Consider the following 16612-nt stretch of genomic DNA (forward strand, 5'->3'; position numbering starts at 1 on the left):
GATATGCTTCATGTAGAATTGAGATGAAGTAGAAAATCAAAGACAATAAAATAAGTCTTATTTTATTCATTTATTATACAGCAAGTGTTTTATGCAAATATACACAATTAACATTATCATTTTTGACACAGTGGTTATATATTTTTGTTGCTATTCCCTTCTTGGTCTTCCCCAATTCTATTCCCTGCGCTCCTAAGAACTTACTATAAAAATTAATTCTCTCATCTGTAGTATATTATCTCTTTAGTTGTAAAAGTGTTAAAGTACATGAAAAACTTTTTTCTGTCCTGAAGTATTATTTAGCCAATTTATATTCATCAAACATAGTAATTGCAAATAGACAATTCAGTTCTAATTTAGATACAAAGTTTAAAATATTTTATAATTCCAATTATTTTGAGTTGCCAGGTATAAATATTGTACAAGTTTTGCCCTCAATTTGAACGTAAAGTAAGTTTTAGATTTTAAAAAAGCAATACATTGTTTCCTAATACAGAGTTCATTTATAATATTAGCACATTTGAATTACAATATCAAATTAGACTAGTTTTTGTTTTGAAATACTTTGAAACTCTTAAAACTCCGAGAAGATAAATTTAAATGAATTTAAGGTTATTCTTAATTTAAAGTAACATTAGTAGGGGCAGAACATGATGATTTAAATCAAAGGATAGAAAAAGTCACCTATATTGTGATAGTCTCAAAAGCAAAACATTTTTCCAAAATAATATCTTAAAAAATATAAAAATCATTATGGAGTATAAGAGGAGAGGAAGAGGAAAAATGAATATTTAACATATATTCATGAAATGTCTAATTGTGTCAACTTATATCAGTTACAGATTTTGAATTTTTATAGATATGGAAAATGATTATTATTTGTCCAGGCATTAGGCTAGTTATTTGAAAGTCTTATTTTTAGTCCTTTGTTTTTGTTCTCTTAATTCATTGCTTAATTTTGTAAATATAATAAAGTAGATTCAGTAAAGACTAGCATTTTGTAAATTCTTTCCTTGAGTGGTATGCATTTAAATATGAATACATTTAAGTTCCCCATTTTTTTCCTTTCAAACCCAGGACAAATTAGTTATCTTCTCTGTCTTACTTTCAAAGTGAGGTTGAATATGATAGTAATAAATAGCTGTGTTATAGGGAAAGATGCAATAATTCATTTAAATCATTTAGCATATCTTCTAACAGTCAGAACTTTATTAATATTAGATATTAACAATATTCTTATTGTTAAAATTTATTCTTATTGTTTATGGAATTAATGTTTGCAAACTGCATGAAAATGATAGAAAATATCTGTAATACATTCCCAGTGGCTTTGAATCATTTTATTCAATTGGAAAGTATTTATTGAAAACCAATTTTGTATTAGGCATTATACTTACATTGGAGTAACCATAAGAAAATTGGGATTCCCTTCCCTCAAAGGTTTTATTCTCCACTGAAAGATAAATAAAAATAATACTACCTTTATGAGATATGCAATAACAGAGTTAATCTCTAAATACAGGGCGGGGTAAAAGTAGGTTTCCAGTTGTTTGTATGAAAAACAATATAATAATTAATAAATAATAAGGAAAGAATAAACTCTGTTTCATGTACTTACCACTGTAAACCTTCTTTTGCCAAAGCCTGTAGTACTAGGGAAGCTCAAAGCAAAGACTTCGGTTCAGAGTGTAGGTATGAACGAAGTCTCCCAGAAGTGAGCAATTTGAATTGGACTAAAATGTGAATAGACAAGTACTGGATGGTATGGTGGTGATAAGTGTGGTCCAAATAGAAGCATCAGAATCTCTGCTTCCCACCAAAGGTAGTTACCCCTAGGCAGATTTACACATAGTGAGGGACATACAACTATAAAGTACAGTTGAATGCTTCCTGAAGCAAACAAGCATTGCCTTCATCCATTAATTCAGAACACAACAGGAAGAAAATGTGAGATTGACATACTTTCACTGCACTGAATAATGATGTTCAGTGATCAGTAAGGACTTAGGATGTTGTAGTGACACTGTGGTGCTCCACCTAGATCTCCCTTCAGGAATGAAGCCTTTATTTAGCTTGGTGCTCAGAGAACTTCCAGAAGATAGCCATCAGCTGTCAGTTCTCTGCTAAAGAAAATTATCACACCCAAGGTCCTAACTCCTTCCAGGGTATCCTGCATTCTATGACAGATCAATATGGGATTCAGATATAAAGGCATAGCGCCCCTCGCTAATTCATGACAAGTTTGAAGGACTATTTCTCTCTAGAACTCACCGTGAAGTTGGCTGAGGCCTTCCCTGAGATTGCATTGCAGTTTGATTGCCAAATCTTGTCTCTTTCTCTTTGCTTCCATACTTGCTAATCCCAAGAGCATTTTTAAAATAAATGTTCTGCACATTAAACATTCAGTTTAGCTTTACACCCTCATACACATTTGTTTCCTACTCATTCTGCCACAATGAACTTGCCCTTCTCAGCACTTAACTGAAACTGTCTATGCTACTTAAAAAATCTATACCACTATTTTCATTTCTAGCCTCTATGACCACAATTCCCCCTGAACCATTCCTCCTGCTTCCACTCTTGCCTCTACAATCCTTTTTCCACCTGCAGCCAGGTTAGAGCTGTCACGCATAAATGATATAAGGCAGTGCTCTTGCTTAAAGCCTTCCAATGGCTTCCCCATCCACTTAAAATGAAATCTAAAATTAGGGTCCTGCCACCTTATCTGAAGAAATACTCTTCCTATTGTCTGCTTTTGAGCCAGTTGATATATTTTCTAAAATAGATGTGTGAATTTAACAGGAGATCCAGGAAATGTCCTAAAAAGTGTGTGGGATAATTTGTGTTTGGTAAGGAAACTACACTAGATGAATCCATCTACCTAAATTCTTTTTTAGGGTTGGCATTCAGAACATTTAAAAATCTATATTAAAACAATGTCCAGGAATTTACCACTCTTTAATGATATATTTGTTCATTTTATATTAAAATGAGGGCATATTCTATCAATAATGATATTCAATTTTATCATTTTTTTCAGTATCATATAACAATATAAAACAAGCTCATATTCACATAGCATGGCACGATTTAAAACAATATTTTATTTAATATTAATTGCATTTAGAATGCTTTCTAAATGACCTGAACTTTTTGTACATTACTAGTACTTTATATCTTTCTGAACCTGCTAAATGCTTCTTATGAATAAACACATTTTCCTCATATCTAACCTAGGAGGTAAATACTAAATTTATTCAGAATTCAGGTCTCCCAGCAAACAAGTGACAAAGATGATTGAAATAATATGTCACTGCCAAACTTATACTTTCTCTTTTTTTAAGTAATTGGACATTACAGCTCATATTTCCAAAGTACTAAGAGTGGCTCATTGTGCTGAACTTCTCTCATTTCAATTTTGCTTCAAGTAAAAAAAATCAGTAGTTGTTCCTATAGCTTTTATATTCTACTAGAGGCCCGGCACATGGAATTCGTGTGCGGGTATGGTCCCTAGGCCTGGCCTGCGATCAGGGCCATCTTCCCTCGCTTCCCACTTGCCGGCCCCACCCCTGCTGCGGGTCGCCCTCTGTGTGTGGGGTGACCGATGGAGCGGGGGCCTTGGCCTGGCGCCACCTGCATCCCCCGCCACTCACCCCCAGTTCCCTGTTCACCATTGGGTGATCGGAGCCTGCTGGCTGGGGGGAGGGACCGAGAGGTCAGCTGTTCCACCCACTTGCTGGCCCTGCCCCCCACCGCCACCCACCCCAGTTCTCCATTCACCAGTGGGCGATCAGAGCCTGATGGCCAGGGAAAGGGACCAAGAGGTGGTCAGTGCACCTCATAGTGACTGCTTGAGCAGTTGTTCTGCTCTTTCCGCTGTTAGGGTCAATTTGAACATTACCCTTTATTATATAGCATAGAGGCCTGGTACATGGGTGGGGGCCAGCGAGCCTGCCCTAATGGGGCCCTGGATTGGAGAACAGGTCCCCCCAGGGGAGTGGAGCCTGCAGGGCAAGGGGCCGCAGGCAGTTTGCAGGCCGGCCATGCCTCTAATTGTGTGCGGGTCCCCACTGGGGAGTGGGGCCAGCTGGGGCGAGGGGCCATGGTTGTTCTGGTCTCTGTTCATTCTGGTCGTTCCGCTATTTCGGTAGCTGGGCTTTTATTATATAGGATTTGTATATAATTTTAGATTTTTTATAATTTAAAATAAAGTTCATGAAATTATTAAAACAGCAGTATAAATATCAAGCTTACAATATTGAAATATAAGAATTAAATGCTGTATTTTGTTACTGCTTCAGTTATTTGTATTGAGGATACAGGCTTGACTATAGCTAGTGATAAGACAATATGGAATTTTGTCTTTATTTATGAATATAGCCAAGGAGTTTTATTGACATGACTTTCATTAAAAATCAATATTTTCAGGGTAGTATTGATTTAAGTCAACTAATATTTGATTTTTAAAAATATTTTTATATGTAATTCAAAATTTGTCATATTAAAAATATCATCTTATATTTTATTTTACTTATTTATTTTTAATTTATCATTATTGTTAAAAATATTACAGCTGTCCCCTTTTTACCCACATTGACCCCTCTCAACCCACTCCCCCTTTCCCCGCCTAGGCCTTCATCATGACTTATGTATATATGCATATAAATTCTTTGGTTAATCTCTTCCCACCACCCCACCCCACTCCACCCGTTTATATTTTATAGTTGAATAGTAAATAGCATTTATTTCCCAATTCTAACTTATGATACAGTAGTTATTATGAAGATTTCTTTTAGACAATGAAACTGGTATCACATACTTCTAGTATTTTTGTTTTAAAGAAATGGATAAAATTCAAATATCATTTCTATTTAAAATGACCTAGATTAGAAAGGAATAAAATGAGATATTTGTCTAACACCTTGACTTATAAAATATATATTTTCTTTCTTATATGCTTTTTAATTAATCCAACACCTGGATGAGGCTTATAGGAAATGGCTTACCTCCTTGTGTACATGAAGAAATTCAAACTTAAAGGATTAAGAAATTTAATTTTAGAAATCAGAGGAATTAAGAAATTTAATGAAGAAATTTAATCAATTTAATTTAAACAATTTAATAAATATGAAGTTCACAGGATGATTCATTTTAAAGAGTCAGCCTTTAGAATTCATTAAATGTACGTTTGATTCCTACTTCTGCCATTTACTAGCTTTGTCACATTGAACAACTTATTTAAACTTCTTGAACTTTGACTATCTAGAAAATAAGGATAACATCTATATGGGCAATTCTTATGAAGAGTGAAGATAACATATATTTTTTTTCCCATATTATAAACATTTTTGGCTTTACTAAAAGGTTCATTGAAAAATATATCTCATCAAATTAAAAAAAAACTATGTGATTAAGAAACTAGTCACACAACTTTATAGGAACAGATTGGAAATATTAGAAGATACCTGTTATTTTAAAAAACAACAACTTTATAATTATTGTTGATGCTATTACAGAAGTCCCTACCTGCCCCTCCTTGGCCCACCTCCACCACTCCTTCCCTCTGACCTTCATACACTGTTGTCTGTGTCTAAGGGTTATGCATATATGTCTTTTGGCTAATCCCTCCACCTTCTTTCATTCTTAGAACAATACTTGACATACAGATGGTATGTGTTGATAACAAGGTCACATAACTCCCAAGTAAGTAAAAGGAGGGTACAACTCAGGGACTTAGAATTCAAGGCCCAAGATCTTGCTACTAAACATTGTTGAAAACATTTAAATCTGAAACTCATTTATCACCTTAGAATAACCATTGATTTAGATTTAGACAAGTATGTTTGAATTAATCAAAATACAGGACTAATCACAGAAAGTACATACGTACAGTATCTAGTAATATAGTAAGAGTACTTATTTGAGTCTATTATGAGAACTTTAATATCTTTGTATAAGTTCTATTTTTTATTAAATCCTCACTTGGAGATGTTTATTGATTTTTATTTTAATTAAAAAATCTTTATTGTTGAAAGCATTACAAAGGTCCTCCTTTTCCCCTCATTAACCTCTTCCAGACTGCTCGCATCCCCGCCTTTGCCCCCTGGCTCTTGTCACCCCATTATCTGTGTCCATGGGTTATGCATATATGTATTCAAGTTCACTCAAGTACATAAGTGTTCTCTAAGAGAATTCTTCAATACAGTTTGGCTGAGGTTCTTGTACATGTAAACGTATTTTGGTTACACATGTTTGTGGAATGGTAATAAAATATGCATGACAATATTTATTTTACGCTTCTACAGAAATGATCGATAACATAGTATGTATTCCAGCTTCCCAAAGTGAATTGTTTATGTCCAAGTCTCCATTTACCATAGGGTATCTGTCTTACTGCCACTGATATGCACAATTGATTCATAGTGACAGTGGAAACTTAAAACAAAACCTGCTTTCAGCATACATTTTAACACATTAAAATTTTAACAAATTACTTTTCCCCAACTTTAGCATGAGTTTTCTACTTCAAGTTTTTCTTATATTCAGATTACAATTCAGCAATGATTTCCCTGTCATATTCACTGTCATAGGAAAAATTAAAATTGCTCCTATCTTCTTAGGCATTCAAATCCTTAGTGACAGATTCTTGTGTGAATTACCCTGGAAGTCAGTTTCTTAACACTCCTCTCTTTTAGTTGGTTGAGGATATTTAGTGCTACAAAAAAAAAAGAAAAATATTTCTTCTTATTTTTAAAATGTTTTCTAGTAGTTATTTCTGAGATACAGTGTCCCAAAAGATATTCATAACACTGACTTTATACATCTTAATAGATTCTATATTTATAAAGAAAAAGTTGTGAAGTCGGATTCTGGAAAATATAGTGCTTTTAAATATTTAAATGATTTCCCCTGAAGCCTGAAATACCATTTATAGAATCGGTGTTTCTTTCAAATTTGTTAGCTATTAGAGTATAAGACTTCTTAGTTTATTAGTAATATAAATGTTATGACTGAATTAAAAAAAGCTTCCCTAATCACTAAAAGGTCTTAGAAAGCTCCAAAGTAATTATATCTTGTAATTATCAGAAAGTAAAGTTCCCCAATCATTCCAACAGTCAAGCATTTACTGGTTCTGAGCCTGCAGCTATGTGTGGATAAGATTAGCTGCTAATTATAGGGAGGGAAAATAATTTAGGTGAAGTAAATTTTCATTTTAACTTGCATATTATATTTTTAATAAGGATGTTTTCTGCCCTTGTGAAATAATTTTCAGTAATATAAAAGGATGGAATGTGATTACACTTTAAGAAGTAATGACAAGGAAGGTAAAGGACTGTGTTTCAAATTTTTTATAAAATAAATACATATGCTGAATAGTTATGATTTAATTAGTAGTTTGGTTTTATTATGCAAACTCATTTATTGAATGGATAGAATTAAAAAGATGCATAGACTGACAAATAAACAAATGCTACTTTTTAATGAACTAATAATTGCCATATTGTCCGTAAGAGTGACTTGTATAATGTTTACCTTAAATTCCATTACTAGGAAATCAACAATCTAGTCCATTTTTCCTAAAGTATATTCCACTGAACACCATTTCTGCTAATAAAAAAGAAATACCGCATGTAATAAAAACATCATATGTATTTTGAAAATCCTTGGTTAATTGAAATTATGATATTATTAACTGAAGAATTTATCTTGCCTTTTTTAATTCACTTTAATTCTTCACTTTGGCATTACATAATGCAGAATTTCCCAAATGTACTTAAACAGATGTCTAGCGTTCCCTGGGAGACATTTTGAAATATACTAATCTAGATTTTACCTACTTACATGCTTTATTGATCAAGTAATCAAAATAGTTCAGGTGATAGTAGTTTCCTCACATTTCTACCTACTTAATGTTTTGTGATGATATTAAAAAAAATCTAGGTTTTATGTTCTTTAGAGAAATCATGCTCAAATGTGTTATCTTTTAACTACCTTTACTAATCAACAAAATTAAAAAAATATGTTATCACCACTTTTATCTATTAACATTAAATTAATACATAAGAATTACTGTATCACATAAATAAAATGAATGGTATTTTGTAAACTCTAATAAAGTTATCTACTCAAGTTGATTTATAAAGACCATGAGGTCTGATTATATTTTACTGTCAGCTTCTTCACCTAATGTGTCTCTGTTAAACGCCACTGCAAGTATAGGTCATTGAAAATGGCATCCAGATTGGAATAAATGCATCAGATATCTATACTAATAAAAGCATAATATGCTAATTAGACCAGATGACCTTCCAGACATCCTTCCTTACGACCTTTCGGACGAAGCTGTGGCTGTGAGGGCAGAGCCCCTTGCACGAATTTCGTGTATCGGGCCTCTAGTTTAGATATATTCAAACAACAGTTAGATCCAGAAATTGTATTGTATCTTCTTTTTGAAAACTATTTCCTTGTCTCTAACAGACACAAAAGTGATGAATTTCATTCAAAAGCTCTAATTTTGAATTTTTAACTTGGGAGACAAAATTAATGTTTCCAATCTGCTTCTTTTGCCCTAAGTTCTGAAAAGTATTTCTTCATAATACCCTGCAGCATTAAGACTGATTTTAAGATATGCTTAGTACTTCATCAGTTTCTTTCACCAATAAGAGGAGACATGTTGAGAAAGAATAAAACTGTTGGCTATCAATCTATTTAGAGCCCACTTGAATCTTTTGAAGATATTATCTTCCTATCTTATCAACATTAAGAAATCATGATATTTTAGTCCTGAGGGTTCCAGCAAATATGGATAATGAAAGTATCATTGAGATTTGCCACTCAAGCCACACTTGAACTCACAGAAATGGTTTTTAGTGACTATACTCATGTTATGAAGAGATCTTTTTATCCCATTCTTCAATTTAAAATATACCATTGAATTTCCAAGGAAGTTTAATGGGGGGAGGAGGGGAGCAGCAGAGAAGTATACACATAGATCATATTTTTACTCAGAATACTGAAAAAGTGTATCCCCAATGACCAAGAATTGAATCCATTTACAACATTCACTATTTAAAAAATATATTTTTTTTTAAATTGATTTCAGAGAGGAAGGGAGAAGGAGAGAGATAGAAACATCAATGATGAGAGAAAATCATTGATCTGCTGCCTCCTTCACACCCTCTACTGGGGATGGAGCCTACAACCCAGGCATGTGCCCTTGACTGGAATTGGACCTGGGACCCTGCAATCTGCAGGCTGATGTTCTATCCACTTAGCCAAACCAATTAGGGCACATTCACTATTTTTTTAAAGACTAATGAATAATGAAGCACATCAGTAATAATCATTTATTTTTCTTTCAAAATAAGACTAGGTATTATTGGAATACATATAAATTTTTTTTCTCATACACAAATGACTTTTATTGCACATGTAGAGCCAAAGCATCATTAGGACCAAAACCATTGCATTTTGTAGTCTATATTATGACCTATGTCATAATTGTGACCTAAACAAAAAACATATACTTTTCTGTGACATGAATTTTTGTGCAAGATAACATTTGGCCTTCCTATTCTCCCACAAAAATTCATATAGTATATGTAATGAGCACTGATTCAATTCAGCACATTAAATATTTTCTTGAAATGTACAGCAAGGCATGTCAATACGTGTGATCATAACTGCTCTAATGATTTATGGACCAGTGATATACAACATGGAATAGTCTTTCCATATGGAAACATGGATACAACACATTTCCTCTATCTCAGCATATGATTGCTACTAAATTCATAGTGGTTTTACAATTTTATAGCAAATTGTAATTTCTTTCTGTTTGTATTGTGAAGAATCCTCAATGTTGAAAGAAACATTTATATTCTCTTTTAAATATTTATTTTTAAAACTTACTTATTTCATACTTGAAAAAGATACACTGATGTTGTTTTATTAAGGACTAGAGGCCCAGTGTAGGAAATTTGTGCACTGCTGGGGGGAGGTGTCCCTTGGCCCAGCCTGCACCCTCTCCAACCTGAGACATCCCTCTCACAATCCAGGACTGCTGGCTCTTAACTGCTCGCCTGCCAGCCTGATTGTCCCCTAACCACTCCCCTGCTGGCCTGATCACCCCCAACTGCTCTCCCCTGCTGGCCTGGTTGCCCCTAATTGCCCCCCCCCACCCCCCGCCGACCATCTTGTGGCAGCCATCTTTGTGGTGGCCATCTTGTGGTGGCCATCTTGTGATGACATGGGATGGCCATCTTGTGATGACCTGAGGGCATGAGGGCCACCTAGGCTTTTATTAGTATAGATTCTATTGGTTTCTCAGAGATATCAGTATTGCTTTGGAAAATAAAATGAAACATTTTGTGGTTTCATGGTAATAGATTCAATACCATATAGGATTAGGTCTTTCATTTTTAAATGCCGTGGATCTTTCTGAATTATGTTTCTGTTTAGTTTCTAAGGGCTTTTTTTTGTTCATGGGCCACTTTCAGACACTCATCACTTTTGTTCAGTATCTATCTTTTTAAAAAACATACTAAGGTGTAGTTACATGTAAAAGGCATGCTAAGTGTTTTCCATTACTTTGCATGTTGTAGTCGATTGAATTGTATCTCCCCAAAAGAAGTCTAAAACTTAACACATTGTTTAAGTGTAATTTTACTATGAAGATTCATGTTCTTAAGACCTAATTAATCTTAGAAAGATAAAAGAATGAGTCTTAGAAACTATATTTCAAATTCCATGGGTTCTAGAAAGTTACCATTTGAGTTTGCTCACCATTTTCTTGCGTAGTCTCAGCTGAAGGTTCCTTAAAAGCACACTGCCCTACATTACAACCTCATATTCCAAACTGCTACAGAAGTAACTTGTGAGCGTTTTGTTTCTTTCAACTAAGAATCTTTGGCATTTTGACAGCAATAGATATCATCAATATGAATAGGATTTTATCCCTGAAGTTAATAATTTTCCAGTCTTTTACTTCATTCAAATGCATTACAAAATTTATAAACAATAATGCAGCAGATTTTTGCCTCAAGAAGTCTTTCAGTCTACTTCTGTTGATAAATATAAATGCTCTCTGAATGGCTGATCTTACATTTTATTAAAATTTCTGGGAACTTTTGAAATAAAAGATAAAATTGTTATAAAAAAGCAATGTTTGCAAGAAGACCTGATTATATCCCTTACATATATGCTCTGAAAAACTGAAAAAAATGCTTTCTCAAACACCTCACCTGAAAAGTAAACTAGTGTCTATGAAACTACAAAAGTATGAACTATAAAAATAATCTCTTAAATCCTCTCACATATCACTTTATTTTCTTGTATAAAACTTCAAATTTATTGCTCATTGATTTGTCTCTATAAGGTTACTATTTATTAACTAGAGGCCTGGTGCATGAAAGTTGTGCATGGGTAGGGTCCCTAGGCCTGGCTGGCAATTAGCGCCAATCTATGGGGCATCTGGTGGGGTGACCAGGGGTCCCCCGCTAGCACCTGCCTTGGACAGCCTAGTGCTGCCTGCTTGGGGTGACCAGCGAGGCAACCGGGAGGCCCCCACTCGCACCTGCCTTGGCTGGCCTGGTGCCTGTGGGCTGGGGGAAGCTCCTGCGTTAAGCGTCTGCCCCCTGGTAGTCAGTGCACATCATAGTGACCAGTCGTTTCATTGGTCATTCTGCTGTTAGGTTGATTTACATATTGGGCTTTTATTATATAGGATTGCTAGTGTTATTTCAAACATCATGTTGTTGTTGTTTTTTCCTCTTTACAAAGACTTTTTGTCCATAACAAAAATATTTCCCATGAAAATACTTTCTTTTTATAATTTCTACTTTTATTGTGTTTGCCTCAGTTACCTTTTGGATACCTTTTTCTTAGAGTAGGAAATAGTTCATTATTTCTTCAAATGGTTCTCTATGAGATTTTTTTCATTCATTTTGTATTGCTTTCTTTTTTAATAAGGTATGTTACCTTTTATTAGAATTTGCTTGCCTCCTTCCAAAAATTACAATAACAATTAAAAACAAGGAATTAAAAAGCAGACCAAATGTGGCTATAGATTAAAGTAAGTGTGTGTGTGTGTGTGAGCACATGTATGTGTGCATGTTTATGTGCATGTGAAGCATGGTATTGTGCCTATCTCTCAAACTAGGAATTAAAATTTTATTTGTATGTTTTCATTGATTTGAAATAATATTAATGTATGCTATTAAAAACAAAATGCTTAAATATATAAGAAGAAAAAACAAAGAAATACAGTTTATATATTTCAAGTATTGTTTTTGGTTGAATTTCTCTTTACTTCCTAGAAAATTAAGTGTTTGGAATACAGCTTGTATTTTGAAGATAGATTTCCTATTGCTCTGTGACGGTGATAAATTACTCTAAGGAAAAGAAGCTGGACATTTGCAGAACTTCTCACAAGGAAAATTATCTCTTGTGCTCACTACATGGAAAATTAAAAGACAAAAAGAAGCCCACTTCTTGTGAGCAAGTCATTATCTGAGAGAATACAAAAATGTGTGCTGATATGTGTGTGCTTTTGTATGCACATGTGTGTTTGTGTTCACTCTATGGAGTATTTCTAAAGGGAAGAATTACAACCAGTGAGTATATTTTATATTAAAGTTGGTTTAGGTACAATAAATTACTTTTTAATATTAATTTGCAGTTCTATGCATACTTTGGGATGCCAAATCTCCTGTCCTTCTACTAAATTTTCTACTTCTATATTTCTTAGAAATAATTTAGATGTCATGGAGATGTAACATAAATTAGAAATAGTTCCTGTGTTGAAGGAGTTTGTGCTATAGATTGGAAAACAGATAAATACAGTTTACACCATAAACAAATGGCTGTACTTTAGGCCTTACAGTAAAGGTATAAAATACAAAATCAATATCAGAAAAAATATGATAGTCTTTTAAAAATATTTTTTAAAAATATGATTTATTGATTTTATAAAGAGGGAGAGAAACATCAATCCACTGCCTCATTCCTGCCCCCTACTGGGGATTGAACCTTCAACATGAGCATGTGCCATGACAGGAAGTCATACCTCTTAGTGCATGGGAGGATGCTCAACCAACTGAGTCACACTGTTCAGGGCAATGACAGTCTTTTTTATCAGACTAAAAGGAAAATGTTTTAATCAGTGGTCAAACATCCATATCTAAAATAATGTGCACAATTCTTAACACCAGGTTTTTTGAAATGATGAAACGCAACTGAAATAACACATTGAAAAATGTAGATTATTTGAATATAAAAAAGACTAATTTTTGATCTCTCATGGCATGTTTTTATTTCTTTTTTGGTATGTGTATGAGTTGACCATTTAACAAGACTGCCAATTGCTTCTTGTTGGAAATCTGCTCTTATTCTCCTATGTGCATCTACATCCTAATAGAATACACTCAGCACACTCAAACTGGATAGTTTGAGAAAATTTAATACAGAGCTATTTAAAAATGTGTGACAGGGTTTAGAAGAATTAAAAGAAATAGAAAAGGACCCTTGGATATTATAATTATATTTAAATGGTATCCATTAAAGTATTTTAATTAATAATTGAACAGACTTAATTTGCATGTCAAAAAGAATCACTGTTGTATTTGGATAGAGAATGGATTGCAATGAGGCAAAAGTGAAAGAGGAAATCAGGAAGGTAATAGCGATAATTTAGGTTAGAAGTAATTTTGTTTTGGTCCAGTGATGGTAATAAATATGGAAAGAAGTGGGTGGATTTCAGACAGATATATTTTGCAGATTGAATTGTCTTACTGAGTATTTAATAAAGAGTAGTGAAGAGAAGGAAAAGAAAGTCAAGGGCCTGTTCCAGGTTTTTGGTCCTAATTATCTAGGTGACTTGTTATATTTCCTGAGATGTGGAAGACTGAGAATGTTTCATCCATTTTTAGTTTGGCCTATTATTAAACAGTAAATAGGCGATACCAAGTAGGAAGCAGGATAGAAAAGTTTGGAAGTTGATGGTATTTGTCATGGTAGTAATAACTGCAGAAGTCTTCATAGATAGATAATTTAATCATAGCAACATGGGCTATTTTGGGTGGAATTTTTCATCCAAAGAATCTCTAGAGCCTGTAGTGGTGTGGCTCCACCATTTATATACCAAAACAGAAAGCAACTATATCTGAACATCTTTCTTCAGGATTGAGTGACTTCATAGTTTTCTTCAAGAGTATTATGTTGGCACTTGTTTTAAATTTATGCAGACAGATGATTCATTCAAATTAATGCATAACCCAAAGGAAGTATCTACACTAATGATCAACTCAATTTATCATTCTTGCATGACAGAAAGCAGCTTGCAACCTTGAAAGTAATATTTGTATAGTTCCTAGAATTCAAGTTTACAAAAATATGTAGATATAAGAAACCATATTAAGCTTATTATTATACAACAATCATTTTTTTGGCATTCTTAATTTTTCACATTGCAATAATTAAACATGCCATTACAGAGTTTTAGTAAGCATAGTTTTAATTGCTGTGTTATAGTTTAAAATATAAATGTATGAAGTTTTATGTGATAAAAATAAAAAATAAAGCACATCTCAGGTAATGACCCATTACTTCCAGACCTAAATAATTAGTAATGAGAATGGAGTTGTTATATAATTTTTCATTGATGAGTAATTATTTAAATAAATATTTATTCAGAATAAAATAAGAACCATGTTAAGTTGGGCCCAGAGGACACACACAACAGTAAAGAAGATGCAATTGCTTTCCTTTAAGGAACTTATATACAAATGGGGGACAGGGTGGGGAGTATCTATAATAATAAAAGGGTAATATGCTAATTCGACTGGACGTCATTCCGCATGTCCTTCTGGACGAAGCTGGGGCCGAGTGAAGCCCTGTCCTAGGTGCTGGAGGAAAGCCGGTGCCGGCAGCCTGGGGAAGGAAGGCCTACTCTTGCATGAATTTCGTGCATTGGGCCTCTAGTATAACTATAAATAAGCAATATAGTTCTGATTCTAATGTCTGAATCAGATGATTTGAAGTTCGTCTTTAAAGAGGAAATATCCCTACTTTAGCATAGAGAATCTGCTTTTTATGATAGAAGGACATCAGGCATTTTTATAAACCCTAAATTTAAAACATATGTCATACATTACAATCTATATTTATAGGGTATAATGAAAGCAATAAGAGTACCTTCACTTGACTTTAGGATATTAGGGAAATTATTGTTGAAAACAGATCTCCCTAAATTTTTGATTATCAGACAGTAAAAATAAATAAGATTATTGAGCTCCACTCTTATAGGCAAGTTTGCAGACTATCATTAGTACTTTCAATAATACTATTACTATGTAGATAGAAACTAATTAAGTCCCATGTAGAAATACTTGCTAAAGTAGTCAGTGGTAAGGAGAGTTCCACATCCATTTGGCAGTGAAGGTAACTGGGCCTTTTAGTGGGGGTGCAATTTGGAAATGTATGCATATCTGTATATGCGTAAAGAAGGATAGTCTATTTGAGTGGGAAACAAGAGCAAAAGTGTTATATCAACAAAACTTAGAAATGAGATGATGTGACCTCTGACATTATCCTTAGATTTTTTTTTAAAGAAAGTGTCATTTTGCTGTAACATAGATGTCACTATTTACCTAATAATTTTTAAACTATATAAAAAACTTACTTTAATCCATTCTCTGTCACCTTTTTTTTAACTTTTAGTCCCAAAGTAGATATATCAAAAACTATCGTATGTCAATATCCGACCACTAATTAGATGTCTTCTTTTTTACATTGCCCATAGGAATGGAAGGAGAAGTTGTAAGAGCTGGATCAGAAAGAAGTTAGTCTCAATTGCTGCCATCAATGGGTATTAAGACATATGAATTACTCTGAATGGCTATTTGATATATCCCTAGAGACTCTTACTATAAGACTGCCTATTTTTCTCATTTATTTTCTCCAATATCAATTAGGCTTTATAAAGCAGAAAAAGCCGAATGTCACATTTGGTGTGTTTCTGGATGACTGCATTGATTTTTGGCTTGTGGATAAATTCAATTACATGCAGCATTCAGAGGTTTCTCTAATTGTAATTTTGTTGGATCTCCTCACTCAATAACTTCTAATTTCCTAATCTCCTGAAAGGTCAAAGGTGGTAGAGTGTAAAGTAATTTTTTAAAGCAGTACATGAGTAAAATTTAATACCTAATAATAGGCGAAGAAAATGCTATTATACAGTCCACATTCTGCTTTCTAAATTTATATTAATTGCAAAGTACCATCTGCTGAAGTTCTGTGGTTCTGCAGTACCTGAAACCCTGGACACTTGATTAGAAGATTAAAGCTATAATTTCTGCCTGAATGCTTAGATTTAGCAATACAAAATTTGAAAGTCAGTTATGAAATCTTAAAGTTTAAGTTTATACTATAACATTGATAATAGTGGGAAAATATATATGCAAATATATATGTATCTATAATGTGTTATGCATATATTGAAAACATATACACCATCAAAAACAATGCAAAGTAGGTATTATATTCCTGGACAAGAATTAGGAGAGAGAGAGGTTGATTAGAAGGAGGTAATTGTTTTTGTATAAAGAGGTTGATG

Source organism: Myotis yumanensis, unplaced genomic scaffold (assembly GCF_028538775.1).
Source record: "Myotis yumanensis isolate MYYU_CA2020_CCGP unplaced genomic scaffold, mMyoYum1.0.hap1 SCAF_6, whole genome shotgun sequence".
NCBI classification, from domain to species: domain Eukaryota; kingdom Metazoa; phylum Chordata; class Mammalia; order Chiroptera; family Vespertilionidae; genus Myotis; species Myotis yumanensis.